The 19823-nt window shown below is 43.8% G+C and overlaps 1 protein-coding gene across 5 annotated transcripts in view; it reads left to right on the plus strand.

Moving 5' to 3' along the window:
• The window catches only part of MCTP1 (multiple C2 and transmembrane domain containing 1), a 1233450-nt gene that overhangs the window by 159185 nt on the left and 1054442 nt on the right, over nucleotides 1-19823 (plus strand). The window lies entirely within an intron of this gene.

Raw genomic sequence — 19823 nt, forward strand, 5'->3', positions numbered from 1 at the left:
AGGTTTTGCCACTTGATATATTTACATCAGCATTTGGCCACCTCGTTTGTCCCAAAAATAGCAGATGTCATTCCAGTGCAACATTTCCCATTCAGAAGCCATGCAATGATTCAGATCCCTGCAGCAGAGAGATACGACCATGATTAGAGGTGTATTACTGAGTAATAATGCAGCATTGATCATTGTGCCCCACACTAAATTACAGTCAATGAGTCATAATTGTTAGATGTTAAATACAATATATATGACAGCAGTTATATATTCTGGAAAGGGGAAACCAACCAGTTTTTACCTCAAAGTATTGGAAATCTGTATCTAAATTAAAGCCCATTACACAAGTGACCATCACCAATGTAAATCAATGCATAAATGGTCCTATCAGCACTCATTTACCCTTCAGTGGACATCTTCACTCATTATCCTTCATCCATAGGCATGGCTGCTACATGATATACTGTTCAGTATGTTGTCTCAGGGCTCAGGAAAGTAACATACATCCTCTCTTTATGTAAGTTTCTATGCAGCGTTTTCTTTATTATCCAGTTTTAGCTAAAAGGGATTTTTTTTATCAAGAGAGCCTCCTGTTCTTGGGAGACATGTGACAGGTTTGGGATCTGAGTCTTACAATTGCCTTGTGAGACTCTGGGCTTTAAATGTAGTTTGCTTTATTTTGGTGCAGCAAGGGTTAAGGACTCTTTCCTTGCTGGTTGTTCCTTGTTACTCCAATCTCAGGTACAACCGATTTGTGACCACTCCCCTCCACCTTAAATAGTCACATGTTCCATCACCTGATGCCCATTATAGAGATTCATTCTGAACTGACCACCTTGGAGGAAGGAAGCTGCTTGTATCTGCTTGAGTCCTGCTGCCTGCAGCCCTGGTATCTGGCTGCAGCTGGGAAGTTGAAGTATATCATTTTTGTCTATGTTCTCCTGTCTGTCTACTTTCCCCTGTGTTGGACTATTGTAAAGGTGAAGTCTAGTGCACTCACCGGCCTTTGCACTAGCAGATAGGTGCTGGTCACATGATGGCGACAAGGGGAAGGATTTGTATAGGGTCTCCCTATCGTTCGGGCCTTCCTTTCCCTTTCTATCGTCGTTGTATCGCTGTGTTTCACGCCATTTGCCTGACATCCCCGGACAATTTCTGAGATCTGACCCTCATCATAAAAGAATTCAAAAACTATACAGTGTGCCAATTATAAAGAAATATGTTATCCAATTGTGTGGCATGTGTGTCATTACAGAGATTTTTGTATATGGTATGTCTCTGGCCAATGCCACTTGCTGAGACTAAACACTAGGTTATACACTCCTCCGTTTATTAACCGGTCAACGTACCATGAGAGTAGGGGGATTACCCATGTACCCCCTAACTGACATCGCTAGTATCACCCCATATATAAACCACGAATTGTGACATCTTTCACCATGAGATCAGTTTACAAAACGTCATCATAGCAGAAAAAATGCATGACATCGCGTGTTATGTGACGTGGCAGTATCGAAATGCAAGGCCACATGTTTTAGGGCGAGACTACAGGGTACGGATGAAACTCCCACTAATAGCCCAATAGTTTATTTTACCTTAAGGCCTCATTCACACATCCATTTTTTTTTCTCGTTTAGAAAAAATAGGCTATTCATTTCATTGTGCTGAATACGTCTTTATAATCCATGTGTCAATCATTTTTTTCATTTGAAAAGAAAGATTATAGATGGTTTTTCATAGTATTTCTTACCAACAGTTCAGAAAAAAGTGGTCAGCACTCGGATGGACATACAGATGGTATTTGAGTGTAATATGTTTTTTTCACTGATCTTAAATGAGTGAATGTGACCTGTAACGTGCATCAATAATGGGCATGGACATTTTTTCCGCAGATTGTTTGCAGACTAGTTTGCAAACAAAAAGTGGACGCATGAACTTGCTGATAGACTATATTGGGTACACATTCTATCAATAAAATAACAAACAATATGTACAAGAATAACAAACGTCTTAAGGAGGCCTAAATTGATTAGAAACTCTTTCTGACAAGTTACAATTATTTAAAGGGAATCTGTCACCAGGATTTCACACCCCCCAAACTATCTATTATGTGCATGTAGCTAAATAGTGAAGTCTAGAAATACCTTTACATCGCCAGTTGGTTCCTCTTTCACTGAGAAATCAGTGTTTGAATCTATACCCAAATGGATATGGTAGATATGAAACCTTGGTCACTCCAGCTCTATTCCTCACCCAGCGACGCCTCCTTCTGCTTGACTCATGACTCATTTGCCTACACAGCATAGAGGCTGTCAGTCAAGCAAGAGAAGGCGGCCCTGGGAGGGTAACAGACCTGGGGTGACAGAGGCTTCATATCTCCACTAGCTCTTCAGCCTCATTTGCATATCAATTAAAATACTGATTTCTCAGTAATTGAGCAATGGACTTTCAATGTAAAAGTATTGCTGGACTTGTCTAGTGAAAGAGCTACATGCACATATATATATATATTTTGGAGGGTGAAATCTTCCTGACATGTTCCCTTTAAGAAGAAACCAGTTGGAAATATTCTATTTGTTGTGCTCTGAATTTGATAGGTAAAAACAGGTAAAATGAGTTAATGCAAATGATCTTCTACTAAATTTGACATCTCAGGTCTTATGCAAATTGAATATAGATCACATGAAAATAAAGGCGCTATTGTCATTTCTAGAATAGCTTCATTTTTTTTAGGCAACTCCTGATATTGAGTGTGGCGCCCCTGACTTGGTCAGGCACCACTGAGTACTGCACCCATGCTGGGGACAGTACAAAACAGGTAATCCAGAAGGCTGACCGAGGTGTGACTACACAGGCGCATAGTGATCAGGTCTCACACATTTACCTTTGAGAGGACCCCTGGGGATCCCAGGAGGGGGCGAAGCCTCCATCTCCACTCGAGGGGTGGAGGGGGCGAAGCCTCCATCTCCACTCGAGGGGTGTGGTAGAGAGCCTGGTTGCTAGGTGACGTAGGCAAGAATAGGAGAGGAGGAGCAGTGAGCCAGTTTAGTGTGCAGCTCAGGGAAAGCAGACGTGAGGAGCAGACCCTGGGGCTGTGGCAGTCTAACAGCGTCCGCGCAGTGACTACCGACGGGGGAGAACGGTCACCTGGGAGTGCTGCCCGAAATCCACACACAGCTAAAGAGAGAGCAACGGAGTGGAAAGTAAGGAGACTGTCAGGGAGAACCAGGCCCAAACGGGTAGCAGGTCCCAGTGCAGGGATAGATTCACCTTTCCTTTGCCAAACCTGCATGAGGGGGCACTTTACACCCCCAAGACAACACCACAGAGTCCGCAGCCACGTAGCCAAAGTTAGGGCCCATAGCTCACAGGAGGCAAGCAGCCGGAGTGATCTGGTCCAGGCTACAAGCAAACGGGCCAAAAAGAAGGGGAGAGAGGCACCAGCAACTTCCCTGGGCGACCCCAGCAGGGCTTCAAGCAGGGGTTACCCCAAAACACAAAGGGCTAAGGAAGGCGAGTTGGTAGCCACCCTCATCAGTCAGCCTGAAGGATACCTGGTTCCAGCCTGGTTCATCCCAGCTACGCCCGGGTTACTCACCCTGCCATCAACAGTGAGTAAAACCCCTGAAAGACATTCTGCTTGTGTTGAGTTATTCTGCGCCTTGTGGTTCCACACACCTACACAGGGTCCTGGGGCTTGCCTCACTCTCAGGAGGCTATTACAACTGACTGCACCCACCATCAGCCCCAGGCACCCCTAACCTGCAGTGGCGGTCTCCACTGACCGCAATTCTGAGAGTGGCGTCACGACAATCAAAATAGAAGATTTCCTACCTGTGACAAGATCCAGCCGCGTGGAGTCCCTGAAGGTAATGCACCGCTGCACCGACACCGAACCTCGGGGCCCCACATGAGTATACAACTCATGGACCAACTGATAAAAGTACATAGCATGGTATGCAGCTCAGATAACATGTAGGATTCTCAGAGCATTATATCTAGACTGTATACTGTATTCACTTCTTAGCTGACTCAGAGGGTTAAACTCTGTACACTTTACCTGCCTCTAAATATAAAGAGGACTGTTCTCATTCAATGACAGCAAACACAGGTTTTGAAAATGATGAGATTGAAACATAGTTTGTGGAGGTTTTTTGAGTCACTTTTTTTTGCTTGTATTTTGGAGTACATTTGCTAAAAAATTTAGCAACTTTTCAAAAAGTCACAATTGATGAATTAGCTGAAACCTTCTGGAAACCACAAAATACATCCATAATGTCAATCATAGAAAGAATAGAGGAACACATAAAGTAGACTTTAAAATAGATTCAAATTAAAGGCATAAGGCACAAATGAAAACACCAAAAACTAGCCGAAAAAGACACATGGGCCCAATGTATTATAAGAATATTGAATATCATATAAAATCTTTACATTTTGGCAGTAATTAAGCATTATATGAATAAAAGCGTAAAATCCCTTTGACTGCTTTCATGAAAGGGGTATTCTCAAATTTGAAAATTATCTTTATGATCTGTAGGGGTCCATCCACTGTGGACCCATTGATCCTGAGAAATTGGACTCTGAAGAACTACAGGCTTTAAAGCCTCGGTTCTTAGGATCGCAAGGTGTCACGACGGTTGGATCTCGAGTTATCGCAATGTTATGCCATATCACTTGGATAGGGAATACCTTTCAAGCTTGAGAATACCCCTTTAAGTCATTTTTGGGGTTTCTGAGGCCATAAGCAAAAATCTCTTACGTTTCATTGACATCAAAGCACTCTGATCCTGACCTACACAAGGTGCCGGACTATAACAACTGGTGATGTAGACAGACTCACCCCTGACTTGGCTGATCTAAAAGAAAAAACTTACAGAACTGATATTTGTTATGTAACTGATTTATTCATTAATAATAAAAAATGATATACAGGACAGTATCTTAAAGGAAAGAAGAAAGATTTAGTATGTTAGATCTTATGCTCAAGAACTGGCTTCAAGATTGACACCTTTCATTCATTCTTATTACCTTTGAGTTGTACAGCACCATAACACTGCCCATAGACTTAAGCCTGCTTTACACGTTGCAATTTCGCATACGATTTCGTATGCGATTTGCAACGCCCCCATCGTATGTGAGGCACGTTCAATTTGTTGAACGTGCCGCACATACGAGTAACCCCCGTCACACATACTTACCTTCCATACGACCTCGCTGTGGGCGGCAAACATCTACTTCCTGGAGTGGGAGGGACATTCGGCGTCACATCGACGTCACGTGGCAGCCGGCCAATAGATGCGGAGGGGCGGAGCTTAGCGGGACGTAAACATCCCGCCCACCTCCTTCCTTCCGCATTGTGGGCCGGGAGCCGCAGGACGCAGGTGAGAACTGTTCATTGTACCCGGGGTGTCACACACTGCGATGTGTGCTACCCCGGGTACGATGAACAATCTGACGTGCAATTCTAGAGAAAGGTACGATGTGTTTGCGATGAACGTTTTACCGTTCAATCGCAATCGCACGTACCTGTCACACACTGCAATGTACCTTACAATGCTGGATGTGCGTCACTTACGACGTGACCCCGCCGACACATCGTAAGATACATTGCAGCGTGTAAAGCGGGCTTTAGGGGTACTTTGCACGCTGTGACATCGCAAGCCGATGCTGCAATGCCGAGCACGATAGTCCCCGCCGTTGTCGCAGCCGTGATATCATTGTGATAGCTGCCGTAGCGAATATTATTGCTACGGCTGCTTCACATGCACTCACCTGCCGTGCAACGTCGCTCTGGCCGGCAAACTGCCTCCTTATTAAGGGGGTGGGTCGTGCAGCATCACTGCGACGTCACACGGCAGGCGGCCAATAGGAGCGGAGGGGCGGAGATGAGCGGGATGTAAACATCCTGCCCACCTCCTTCCTTCCGCATAGCCGACGGGATTCGCGGTGACGCAGGTAGGAGATGTTCCTCGCTCCAGCGACTTCACACACAGCGATGTGTGCTGCCGCAGGAGCGAGGAACAACATCAGACCGTCGCGTCAGCGTAATTATGGAATTCGCCAACGCTACACTGATGATACGATTACGACGTTTGTGCACTCGTTAATCGTATCATCTAAAATTTACACACTACGATGTCGAGAGTGACGCAGGAAGTGCGTCACTTTCGACATGACCCCACCGACATCGCACCTGCGATGTCGTAGTGTGCAAAGCCCGCCTTATATGGGGTAAGATGTGCCAAATCCATTAAAGCACCACTCCAGCTTTTTTTTTCTATTTCAGCGCTGGAGTGGTGCTTTTAATCTAGTCCTCTGACCCTTGACTTATACTCCCCATCCGGCGTCTTCAGCTGTTACAAGCATCACTCTAGTTGGATATCGGCAATTTGTGACCTGCCAGCTGCTCCAGTGTTTCACGGAGAGCGCTGGAGGTCACTACTGAATAAAAGTCTATGAGAGCCTCGTTTTGGCATCATTCTAGATCCCATAGACTTGCATTAAGCACTTGTGAAGTAGATTCTGCATTTTCGGCCAGTCAGAAGTTGCTGCCACAAGATGGTGCTGTGGAATCAGGGAAACTCCAAAAAAAGGGGAAAATGCTGGAGGTTAAGTATAAAACTGGGGTCAGGGGATTTAAAGCACTACTCCAGGCATGCAAAAGAGAACAAATACTGGAGTTGTGTTTTAAGTTATGTGCAATTCATAATGAATTAAGCGACTTTTACGCTAGTGGCCATGTTCATTACGACTGGGGTGCACAACACCTGCCTTAATGAATCGAGACGTAAGTGCCTATGATCTTGTGCTGTGGAGTTGCTGGGACTGCTCCTGGCCTCCTGCCTTTCCATCTACACAAGGCCTTACTGTCTGTTGGAGATTACCAGTGATTTTATAATAAAGGCCGGGGGCTGCATCTGTGACAACATCTTCTACATCCAGAGTTCTGGCTCAGTCCCAAAAGTTACTGAACTTAAACTTAATTTAATAGAAACCGTTATGTATCACTGCAATTACTGAAATTTAAACTATTAGGCTTTTATTATTATTTTTTTTGTTTTGCACCATTAAATATAATTGAAGTTTGCAATCGCTTAATTAAAATAAACTGAATTAGTCAGAACATTATAATTTACTTTAACATTCGGGCATTTATATGCCGTGATTTGTGTTATTGCCCCCTTCATAATGATTGCTACTATTACACTTGTCGGCAATTTATTCATCTGCTTTATGGTGCATCAGAAATAATAAAACAATAAATATACAAACATTTTCCGTATTTTTGGTCATCTACATATAAACTTCCATTATACATAAAACAGTAATTTAACATGAAGCATGGGATATTACAGCCCACACTGAGAAAAACAAGATGTGCTGGGGAGAAAATAAATGGCCTCCTATAAAGAATGTCGATGTCTACAACAACTTTTCCTTCTTATTCGTTAGTTGCTTATCGTCCAAAGATAAATTATGATTAGTTTTGTTTCCTTATAAATCACAACTCCAGGATCACTACTTGATCTTGGCCTTCATTACACATCCGGTTCTTCCCATGAGTCTAGGTTGTTTCTTGGAGTTAGGGGCACTTTGCACACTGCGACATTGCAGGTGCGATGTCGGTGGGGTCAAATTGAAAGTGACGCACTTCCGGCATCGCATGCGACATCGCAGTGTGTAAAGGCTGGATGATACGATTAACGAGCGCAAAAGCGTCGTAATCGTATCATCGGTGCAGCGTCGGCGTAATCCATGATTACGCTGACGCGACGGTCCGATGTTGTTCCTCGCTCCTGCGGCAGCACACATCGCTGTGTGTGAAGTCGCAGGAGCGAGGAACATCTCCTACCGGCCTCACTGCGGCTCCCGTAGGATATGCGGAAGGAAGGAGGTGGGCAGGATGTTTACATCCTGCTCATCTCCGCCCCTCCGCTCTGATTGGCCGCCTACCGTGTGACGTCGCAGTGACGCCGCACGACCCGCCCCCTTAACAAGGAGGCGGGTCGCCGGCCACAGGGACGTCGCACGGCAGGTGAGTGTGTGTGTGAAGCTGGCGTAGCGATAACTTTCGCTACGCCAGCTATCACCACATATCGCTGCTGCGACGGGGGCGGGCACTATCGCACTCGGCATCGCAGCATCGGGCTGCGATGTCGTAGTGTGCAAAGCCCGCCTTAGTCTGAGCTATTTGTAAATGTCTACTGTTTCGCCTGATTCCTTTCAGTCTACACTCTCTAACATCCAGGCCAGCACCTATCCCCTCCGTTTCCACTTCAGTCTTTGGGCAGAGTGACACCTTTGTTGTGGGTGGCACAGAGCAGTGACATATAGTCCTGGTTCTGACCTTGACTTCTCACCTCTGGTTTGCTCCTCAGGTTAGCAGTCATTCCATGGAAATAATTCAAGGAACTCCGTTGTAAGTCCAAATCATTTTACAGACAGAGTCCCTCTGGAATATGCTAGACACAGTGCATACCTCCCAACTGTCTCAGATTCAGCGGGACTGTCCCGATTTGAGTGCATCCTCACGCTGTCCCACTGATTACAGCTCTTGTCCCAGCCCTACCGTCAGTGCAGTGAATAAATTAGCTCAGTACAGTGCATACCGTATATTAAATTCTCATCTGCTCTGGTTTACCGGGATGGCCGGGACACAAACTCATTGTTCATAGGCAGACGTTCTACCATTGAGTCACTGCCTCTATTGAAAGGTATACGAAAATTTGGTAATCTTGATCTGTATTGCAGGCAGAGAAACTAAAAGCAGATTAATCAGCTACATGGAGAGATAGATAGAGAGAGAGGGATAGATAATAGATGGATAGATAGATGATAGATGGATAATAGTTAGATAATAGATAGAAGATAGCTAGATAGATAATAGATAGATAAATAGATAATAAATAGATATGGACAGATAGATAATAGATAGATAATAGATAGAGGGATAGATAATAGATTAAAAGGTAATAGATAGATAATAGATAGATACTGCATCTCTATGTAGGTGAAGGAAAGAGTCAGATTAATTTGTTCCCATGAAACTACTTTAAAGAAATGAGAAAAAATACAAATATACAGTGTATAAAAATACTTTCTTTATATTCACCCCCTTGGATTCAAACCAGCAACTTTCAAACATGTGTCCAGCAGCCCTCCTTAGCCATTGAGCCACAAGCAATGATGATATCAGAGGGAGGATTTTATATAGATGAACCTGCAGTGTAGCCTCTTACACAGCAGATTACGCTGGATAAAGAGATCTATTGTACAGAGCAGCATCTCTGTGTCCTGTGCTCTAGAGGGAGAGGAAAAGAGATTTTTTTTTCTTCTAATAAAATTACTAAAAATAATAATAAAAAAATGAGAATAATGTAATTTTTATTGTGCTTTTTTTTGTAAAATAATAAACATTACAAATGAGCAAATAACATGGAAATACTGTATTTGGTGTCCCTGTAATTGTAATGACCCGAACAACACAGCAATCATATTATTTATCGTAATTGGTAAATGGCAAAAAAAAATGGCATAATTGATTATTTTTCTCTACTAAGCATATAAAAAAATGTAATAAAAATGTATCACTGAGGCCGTATTCACACATAGCATAAATGCTGCATTTTTTCCGCAGGATCCACACCACACAATGCAATAACATTCATTTCTGATTATTGCATGTTTGCGGTACTTTTTATGCATTGTCCCCTTTATTTGATACATGTTTGTTGTAGATGTAAATCCTGAAGCTTATAAAGAAAAAAAACATCAAAACCGGACAGTTCAACAGTGTCTTTAGATGCACCTGGGGTGGAGATTTCATGACGTCTCATCCACTTTGCTTGGACATTTAGTCCGTGTTCACATGTAGCGTAAATGTCGGGTTTTTCTGCTGCTTTTTGCACATAAATTCTGTAATTGTTCAAGTAAAGTGGATGAGATTTCATGAAAGACGCCACTGAACTCTGCCAGTTTGGCGCTTTTTTTTCTCTAGAGGTTTCTATGTGGAGTTTAAAAAATGCAGGAGAAAACTGTAGATAATTTAAGTGCAGAATCCAAGCTTATCTGTACTATAAAAACACTTAAAAAAAGCAGGTTCACATCTGCACTAAAAACACATAAAATACTGAAGAAAAGGCATAAGAAATTGCGCAAAAATGGAATAACCAGAAAAGTCTGTTATTGTGTAGTTTGGTGCAGAAACAAAAAACACCTGATTTATGCAACATGTGAATGTATCGCCCAGGGAATGGGGTACTCGGTCCCGGGCAGTGTATCCCTGGTCCCTGGGGAATGTCACTTTGGTGGCCATTGCTCGGTCCCGTGCCCTGGGTGCTTTTTAATTAGGGGTATTTACAAGGGAGATAAGAGTCATTTGTTTGACGCCACCTGCGGGTTGCGGTTAATGTTGTGGAACCGCCGCTGCTGAAATGGGTACTCCAAGAGCTGGTGGTAATGGCAGCTGTGGTGGTACGCCCTCCGCAGGTAGGGCTGAGCCTGGGAGGTGTGTGATGTAGTAATAATGGAAGCTACACTGGGGTTGTAATTAACAGTCTCTACTCACTCCGGACCCTTGGACAGCTGGTTCAGGTCCCTGTACTTCCAGTGACAGTTGATGACCCGGTTGCTCTGTCCCCAGCACTCTCAGTGTGGTTGGGTCCCCGTAACGTGGAGCATTTGGGGTCTAACTGTCCCTTTGCGGTGGCAGCCTCCTCCGTACGGCGGGCAGTGTGGACCTGTAGGGCAGGTATGTGTCCGAAACCTGATGCTTGCTTTACTGCTGATGCCCCCAGATTTGTGGGTCAGTGAAGTCCAAGAAGGTCCCCTCACTATGCAGGTATTTGCCAGGCCGTCTGAAACTGTCGCCTGACCTAGAGCCCTGTGCCCCGTGCGTGCTCTGGTCCGAGCGGTACCCGTGTGTACCTGCCCTGGGGACCACTCTCCTCTGCCCCCGGGTCACTGTTATATGGCCCAGCTCTCAGGCACGTCTTTCTACTTTCACTTCTACTTCTCTGCCTGCTGTCCCCTCCCACCAGGCTGTCTAGTTCCCTGGTCAGGCTACGGCCTCTAGGTGGCCCTCCCCTTGTCTGACTAGGCAGTGCCCTATGGTGTGGAGTGGTACCTAGGATTTTTAGTGTGTGTGGGTGTTTCTGGCACTGGTGTTCCAGGTCCCAGGGGGTAGGTCCTGCATCCATGAGAGGATGCAGTTCCCTGTATTTCCCTGAGTGGTTCAGGGGCGCTACATGAACATGTGTGAACAGATGTTATAGCAGGAGTCGCCAATCTGTGGCTTGGGAGCCATGATGTCTGGCTCTCTGCTGTCTTCAGGTTTGATGTATTAGCACCAGATCTACCAAGCAGTTATGAAGAGAAGGTCTCCAGATTGTGACTCTTGTAAGTAACTTCACACAAAAGAGAAGATCTGGATGGAGGAGAGAAATATAATAAGCTGGATATAGGATGATACTGTTAGTGAGAGGGGTGCTTGGATCTAGATGCAGTGGTGTGGTGAGAGTGCCTGCTATCAGAATACCGACTAGGTATCAATGCTACACTGCCTATAAAGGAGGGGGTGGAAGGTCTCTGTGCTTTCTAGAGGGAAGCTTTGGTAATGGTGGGTTCTTAGTGTCAATAGTGGAAAGTGGGTGGGGAGCTATATGTGGCACGCAATCATCTCTTAGGGGTACTTTGCACACTATGACATCGCAAGCCGATGCTTGCGATGCCGAGCGCGATGGTCCCTGCCCCCCGTCGCAGCAGCGATATCTTGTGATTGCTGCCGTAGCGAACATTATCGCTACGGCAGCTTCACATGCACTCACCTGCCCTGCGACGTCGCTCTGGCCGGCGAACCGCCTCCTTAATAAGGGAGCGGGTCATGTGGCGTCACAAAGACGTCACACAGCAGGCGGCCAATAGAAGCGGAGGGGCGGAGATGAGCGGGACGTAAACATCCCTCCCACCTCCTTCCTTCCGCATAGGCGGCGTGAGCCGCAGTGACGCAGGTAGGAGATGTTCCTCGCTCCTGCGGCTTCTCACACAGCGATGTGTGCTGCCGCAGGGGAACAAGGAACAACATTGTACCGTCGCTGCAGCTACATTATAGAAATATCGGACACTACACCGATGATACGATTACGACGCTTTTGCGCTCGTTAATCGTATCATAAAGGATTTACACACTACGATATCGACAGCGACGCCGGATATGCGTCGCTTTCGATTTGACCCCACCGACATCGCACCTGCGATATCGTAGTGTGCAAAGTATCCCTTAGAGTTGAATATGGCTCTCAAGTTAAAAAAGGTCAGGCATCTCTGTGTTACAGCATCATCAGAAGTCTCAGATACTCTTGTTTTGTCTGCTGAACTTTTATTATTATTATTATTATTATTATTATTATTATTATTATTATTGTTGTTGTTATACACCACTATTACCTTTCAGTGCACAATACATATGAAATACTGTGATAAATATATGACATACATAATGACTAGAAAATAGAGAACAGCGGACCCGTGAAAGTTCGGATTCACTGGGTTCAGCCTGACTTTAGTTAAAAGTTTGGTTCGGGACCTGGATTTGGCCCAAACTTGACCCCAGATCTCAAACCCCATAAACGTCAATGGGAATCCGAACTTCTGTGCTTTAAAATGGTCGTAGTAAGGGCGAGGAGGCTGTAAAATGAAACAAAATGGGGGCAAATATCCTCGAAAACAACTGTGGATAGGGGTAGGGGAATAAATGAAAAAAAAAAAACGATTCGGGCTCCCACATATACTTGTTAACCAGCGCAGGTAAAGTAGACAGCTGCAAGCTGCAACCCTAAGTCATCTGCTTTACCTTGGCTGGTTATCAAAAATAGAGAAGACCCCCACTCCATTTATTTAAATTATTTAAATAAATAATTTTAAAAAATGGTGCAGTTCCAGTAGTGCTCTATATAACCTCTACAGCTGCTGATTGCCTACAGCAGTCTCTTGCTGAGCTCATGTATATATAGTGGCATGTAAAAGTTTGGGCAGCCCTGGTCAAAATTACTACAGTCCCTGACAGAAGTTCTTATCCATGTTATGTAAATAAAAGCTTATAACCTCACTTTAAATTCATCCATTGGTTTCATAAATTACTCTTTTGAAAACTGAAACCCTCCCAAATTTGGTTTAGGTTATGAAAATAAAGTTGCTGCAAAGCTGAAATATTGATCATTTAATGAACACAGAAAGGTCAGATTTTGGCAAGACAAAAGTTTTGTCGCCTTGTCATATAATGCACCAATCTTAGTTTACATCCTCACCTGTGCTCACTAAATGATCAGTTAATTAGTGGGTGTGTATAAAAAGAAACCCAGCACCCCAGACCTTCAGTTGAACTGCAACTTCACCTCTGAGAACATGCCAAAAATCCACCCTGTGACCAAAACCTTGAATATCAAGAGGCTGAAGACCAGATCTACTGCAGAGGTGGCTGGCACCTGTAATGTGTCTCAGCGTTAAGTACAAAGAATTAAAAAAATATTTGAAGAGACTAGAGATGTTTTTGACAAGCTTAGGTCCCGCAGAGCCCGCAAGACAACTGCTCAGGAGGAACGTTTGTCGGTTAGAAAATCCAATGCCAGCCTCTCTTCCACTGCAGCAGAGCTCCAACAGGCCTGGTCACCTCAAGTCCATGTGTCAACTAAAACAGTTTGTAGAATTCTGTCTCGAAATAGCCTCCATGGTTGAATCAGTGCCCAGAAGCCAGCACTAAACAAAAGGCAATTAAAAAACCATGTGGCATTTGCCAAGTCTCACTGCCTGCTAAACAGATGGACGTTTTAAAAGTGGCAGAAAGTCGATTTCTCTGATGAATCTTCAGAGTTGAATTACACCACAGCCGCCGCAAATACTGCAGGTGACCTACTGGAGCCCGTATGGATCCAGAAAACAGTTAAGTTTGGTGGTGGAAAGATCATGGTCTGGGGTTACATTCAGTATGGGGGCGTGCAAAACATTTGCAAGGTGGAAGGCAATATCAATAGCCTAGAATATCAAGAAGTATTAGCTACTTCTTACATTCCCAATCATAAAAGGGGTCAAATTCTGCAGCAGGATGGTGCTCTATCTCATACATCCATCTTTACAACAAAGTTCCTCCTGGCAAAGAAGATCAAGGTGCTCAAGGCCTGGCCAGCCCAGTCACCAGACATGAACATCATTGAGCATGTTTGGGGTAGGATGAAAGAGGAAGCTTGGAAGACAAAACCAAAGAATCTAGATGAACTCTGGGAGGCATGTAAGACTGCATTCTTTGCTATTTCTGATGTCTTCATCAATAACTTGTATGAATCATTGTTGAACCACATGGATGCAGTCCTTCAAGCTCATAGAGGTCACACACAATATTAAATATGGCTCTAATAGCACCACAACTTTGTTCACCAATGTTATGCAACATATCTTTGTATTAGAAGTTAATTATTTGTTTGAATTTCACATTACTTTCTGTGGGCGACAAAACTTTTGTCTTGCCAAAATCTGACCTTTCTGTGTTCATTAAATGATCAATATTTCAGCTTTGCAGCAACTTTATTGTCATAACCTAAACCAAATTTGGGAGGGTTTCAGCTTTCAAAAGAGTAATTTATAAAACCAATGGATGAATTTAAAGTTAGGTTATAAGCTTTTATTTACATAACATGGATAAGCGACAGAACTTTTGTCAGGGACTGTATAGTATTCACATTTATCCCTTACTCTTGTTGCCTTTTTGTTGCTACCCTCCTGCTCTTGTTTTTCTCCTAAATCTCTCTTTGTCTATTTCTTTGTGTCTGCTGTGTGTCAGAGTTTTGGTTTTCCCTTGTCAGTCCTTATCTGTTCATCAACTCACTCCTGCCCTGGTCCTTCCAAAGGGGAGGGTAGTATTAGAGTAGTATTTCTCAAGCGTTTAGAAAGGCATGGGACTCCGTTGCCTCCACCATTAGAAGTAATACGAAGATGAGTGATAGCCTATGGTCCTCAGCGTAAGGGATGGCATAAGAGCCCCTTGTCCCTTGTTATTTCATAGTAATATTGTGATAGGTAATATGGATGAAATAACGTACCCAATTTGTAATGCAGATTTTTGTAAGGAAACTTGATCATTTGGATGGATGCTGGGCAGCTAAACTACAAAAATAAAGGCTCATTACACATATATATTGGCTACCACATTTCACAGTCAATTGCACAATGTAAACAAGGATCTATGCCACTAACCTTCCTTGTCGCATAATGAATTCACTGCTGTACGCACCATGAAGGTCTTTATCATAAATGCATGCAAATCTATCAGGTGTATGTCCGACGGATTATTTCCTTAGCAGACCTGCCCTTTGTCTTTTGACAAAATTATTCATTCCATTCAAATGATCACCTGTACAAAGTGGCAATTGACTTCCTTTGATTTGTATGCGCCCTGAAATTATATTTTTTTTTCTGCTACAGCAGCAGATTGATGGGAGTATGGAGATCAGCAATACTGTGTACTCACGTATTGAGAATTCTGTACTGAGATCATTAGAAGCTTCCCGGCATTAGCAGTTGATCCAGTGATAATTTTCAATTTTGCATGTCTTTAGGGAACAGCATTTTTAAAAAAAGTCAGGACATCCATCTTTTAGTTCTATGAGTAGCAGCGTAATCTCCCGTGTCACATCTATGCCCTCACTCATTACTATAATGTAAGCTACTGTGCAATTTGTTGTAGCTCATTGTGTTAATGGGATCCGGGAGGGATACACGCAGTCAATTAGTAATAACTCTAAGGTTTAAATGGGTTAGCATCTTTATTTCTACTTTTACAAATGTGCTGGAAACTGCTGTAAAAACAGCTCACAGATATAGTGTTAGTGACCCATGAGCACCAATGTCCTCAACTGACAAGTGCCGCTCCCTCATTCACTAGAGTTTTCATCACTGAAGCACAACATTCCCTTCCGAAAAATGGTTGATGGAGGGCCACTTAGTGAGATCCTTCTATCAAATGCCTCCATTAAATAAATGTTGAGCACAAAGCTATTAAGTGGTTAAATGGGTCTGGTCATATTGCCCTCCATTAGCCATGTTCCCGGAATGCCGTACTGGCCAAACTATCAGCCAATAACTCTTATATTTTTTCATCTTTGCTAAGTGGCGACAGGCCTTTTGATGCTAGTAGGAGGAATCGTGTTTGTCCTTGTGGGGTGCACCTACAGGCCCCAGTTTATCAAGACCGGTGATTTTCATGCCGGTCTTGATGAGGGGGCATGCTAGAGTAAAACCGGCATGCTGCACCACACATACTGTATCTGTGTGACTATGACTTAAAATATCAAGCAACCCCCCACCCCCCTCTCCCACCATGGATGGTAGGTGTCTTTTTCCCCTGTTTTCTATGCATTTTATAATGGAGGGCTACATCATATATCCTGCAGGACATTAGTATTGTGACCAGATGTTAGTAAGTATGACTCTTGTTTTCTGTGAGCAGCTAGGTTTTCTCTTAACGGTTTATGGCATTATTGTGAAGTGGAAGCATCTTGAAATAACAAGAGCTCAGCCATGAGCCTGGGCACCTGAATGCAGAAACATCTGGTGCATAAAATTACCTCTCCTCTGCTGCACAGTATTATTTATTACATAGTTCCAAATGGCCTCTGAATGTGCCATAAGCACAAGAACACCTTTCAAGAAATGTTTTTTTTCTGGCTGGTTGGCTGCACTGAAGTCTTAAGCGGGCTTTACACAGAGCGACATCGCTAGTGATGTCGCTGGTGAAAGCACCCGATCCTGTCGGTTGTGCGTCACGGGCAAATCGCTGCCCATGGCACACAACATTGCTAGGACCTGTCACACATACTTACCTGCCTAGCGACGTCGCTGTGGCCAGCGAACCGCCTCCTTTCTAAGGGGGCAATTCGTGCGGCGTCACAGCGACGTTACACGGCAGGCGGCCAATAGAAGCGGAGGGGCGGAGATGAGCGGGCCGAACATCCCGCCCACCTCCTTCCTTCCTCATTGCGCCGCAGGTAAGGTGATGTTCCTCATTCCTGCGGTGTCACACATAGCGATGTGTGCTGCCGCAGGAATGACGAACAACCTGCGTCCTGCAACAGCAAGGATAATCGGGATAGGAACAACTGGTCAACGATTAGGTGAGTATTTCTGATCGTTAACGGTCATTCCTGCTTTTCACATTCAACGGCGTCGCTAACGAGGCCGGATGTGCGTCACTAATTTCGTGACCCCCAACGACATCTCATTAGCGATGTCATTGCGTGTAAAGCCCGCTTAAGTGTGTTTTTACACTGCATTTTGTCCCTTGTTCAATGGACACGTCGGGGCTTACTTCCGAACGCACCGCAAAACCCAATTCGGATGTATGCGCTGAGGGGGCCATTGACTATAAAAGTGCAGATGGAGTCACTATGTGCTCTGTAATGCACCATTTTCAGGGGTATATACCTACTTGAGATATACACCCAGACAAAGTATACTACGTCTAGGTCCCATCTCTAGTAGCCGTATATGCCAGAAAATGATGCACGACAGACCACAGGGTGATTCCATCTGCACCATTATAGTCAAACAGCGCATATGTCCAAATCCTGTTTTGCTGGGGAGTTTGGACATAAGCTCCAACTGGACCACTCAATAAGGGACAAAACGCAGTGTAAAAGCACTCTGAGTCCCATTCACAATACTACATTTTGGCAAAATGCCACTGGACTGTGGAGTGGAAATTTTTACTATCTGTTGTCTGATGAACAAATCGGAATGTGGTAACACTAAAAGAATGCATAGTGCCTACCGTAAAATGTAATAGAGGAAGGATAATGGTATGAGGCTGTAAGGGTATGTGCCCATGATCAGGACTCACTGCGTCTTTGATGCAGTGAGTCCTGAGCTGCGGGGCCGTGAGTCTCCTCCGCAGGAGAATGCAGGAGTCCACAGCTGCTTGTACCCACGACCAGTGTTCAGTGCGCTGCTGTCTCTCGCTGTGTTCTCCTTACGCATGCGAATCAGCAGCAAACAATTGACATGCTGCAGCCTGGAAAGACACACTGCAGTTCAGTGTTTGCTGTGCAAAAAACAAGCACAGTGGGCATGGGATTTCTTGAAATTCCATCCTCTATGCTTGTACTGTACAACACACCGTTTTGGACACAGCTGAAGCATGCTGCATCCAAAACGCAGCCAACACTGATCGTGAGCCCACTCCCTAATAGATCCAGAAGTGTTCCAAACTCCAATAAACGAGCCAGACATGGTTTCAACATTATTTACCTACAGATTACTATATATATATATATAGGTATATACTGTATTTTTTGGTTTATAGGATGCACCGGACTATAAGATACTCCCTGAATTTAGAGGAAAAAAAAAGTGAAAAAAGGGCTCTGTCTTATAATCCGGTGGTGTCTTACCGGGGGGAAGTGTATATTCAAAACACTGCACTCTCATCAGCATGAGGTATTAGTAAAAGGAAGTCAACAGATTCTTTATCGTGCAAAAAAGTTTCTTTATTTCTGAATAAAGTAGGTGGGAGGGACTAAGGGACGTTTCGGCCCAGACTGGGCCTTCTTCATACCAAGTCACACTGGGAAAGGGTAGAAAAGAAAGAAAATCACTAATTACATATATCACAAAACAAAAGAAGAACATATTTACAGGGCATATACATATATACAAAATAACATGGAAAGTCATGTCCAAGTTGTTGCGAATAGTACAGTAATAGCATTTCAGCAGGTAAGGTGACTCTCTGATCTTCATAGCAAATATTGTTAAGTCAAAGACAAGGTCAGGCAATATATGAAAGGTTTGCATACCTCCAAGAATAGAAGAAATAATGTCACAGAGGGAATTTTTTTCTCTCTCTTTCTCTCCTTATTAAGGATTTATTGGTATAGAAGTGGTTACGGACTCCACCCAGGAAAATGAATATAATAGTTGCAAGATGCCAGTCCTGTAGATAAAGGCATAGTTATGAAGGGGTGGTATTCCTACAGGGGAAGTGGCATTATGGGGGAGGGGATAGCGAGTTACCTTGCCCGTATTAGTAAATAAATAGTGATTAGATGTTGTCTTTTTATATTGGGAGAGTTTTGCGACTCGTGGTCCCTAGAGGATAAATAAGGTCTGCTTATCATCAAGTAACAAATGATATATGGCATCCCCCATAAAGGATCCCCTGCAGATCATTACCTTAAGTTTATCGTAGGTAGATATGATCACATACGATATGTTAGTATCCACAGGCATAGGGGACTTATCTGCATCTATAGTTATGCAAGATAAGTCTTAGTGACTACATTCCATGTAAACAGAGAGTGCAGTGGCACATAGCAGTTCATGAAGTAACACATATTACCTGTAGGCTTTAGGCTAAGAGTATAGCAGTGGGTAATGGAGTCCTCTGAAAAGTAGAAGGAGGAGTAAAGCGTTATAAGATTGTAGCATTGAAAGATTGGAGGTGGATAGCATTAGGGACAGATAGTTTCATCGTATACCTTTATGGCCGTCTTCCCAGACTGTGGCATAGAGCGATGAGTTAACAGGAATGGGAGCTATTTAACTCCCAAACCCGGAAATTTCCTTCTTCCATCGCTCACTCACTATTAGATGGTAACGTATAAAACTAACACTTTCTATTCTTAGTCATATATAGACGGTAATGATAGTTCACTCTACTAGTATATTGGGACCCTTCCTCTTTTTATGTGTTTTTCATGTTTCTTCCAGGTTATACCTTAAGATATGTACATGTAAACCAATCACTACTGGTCTTTGACCAAAAAGGAGGAAATTATTACAGTGTC

This window comes from Anomaloglossus baeobatrachus, chromosome 1 (assembly GCF_048569485.1).
Source record: "Anomaloglossus baeobatrachus isolate aAnoBae1 chromosome 1, aAnoBae1.hap1, whole genome shotgun sequence".
NCBI classification, from domain to species: domain Eukaryota; kingdom Metazoa; phylum Chordata; class Amphibia; order Anura; family Aromobatidae; genus Anomaloglossus; species Anomaloglossus baeobatrachus.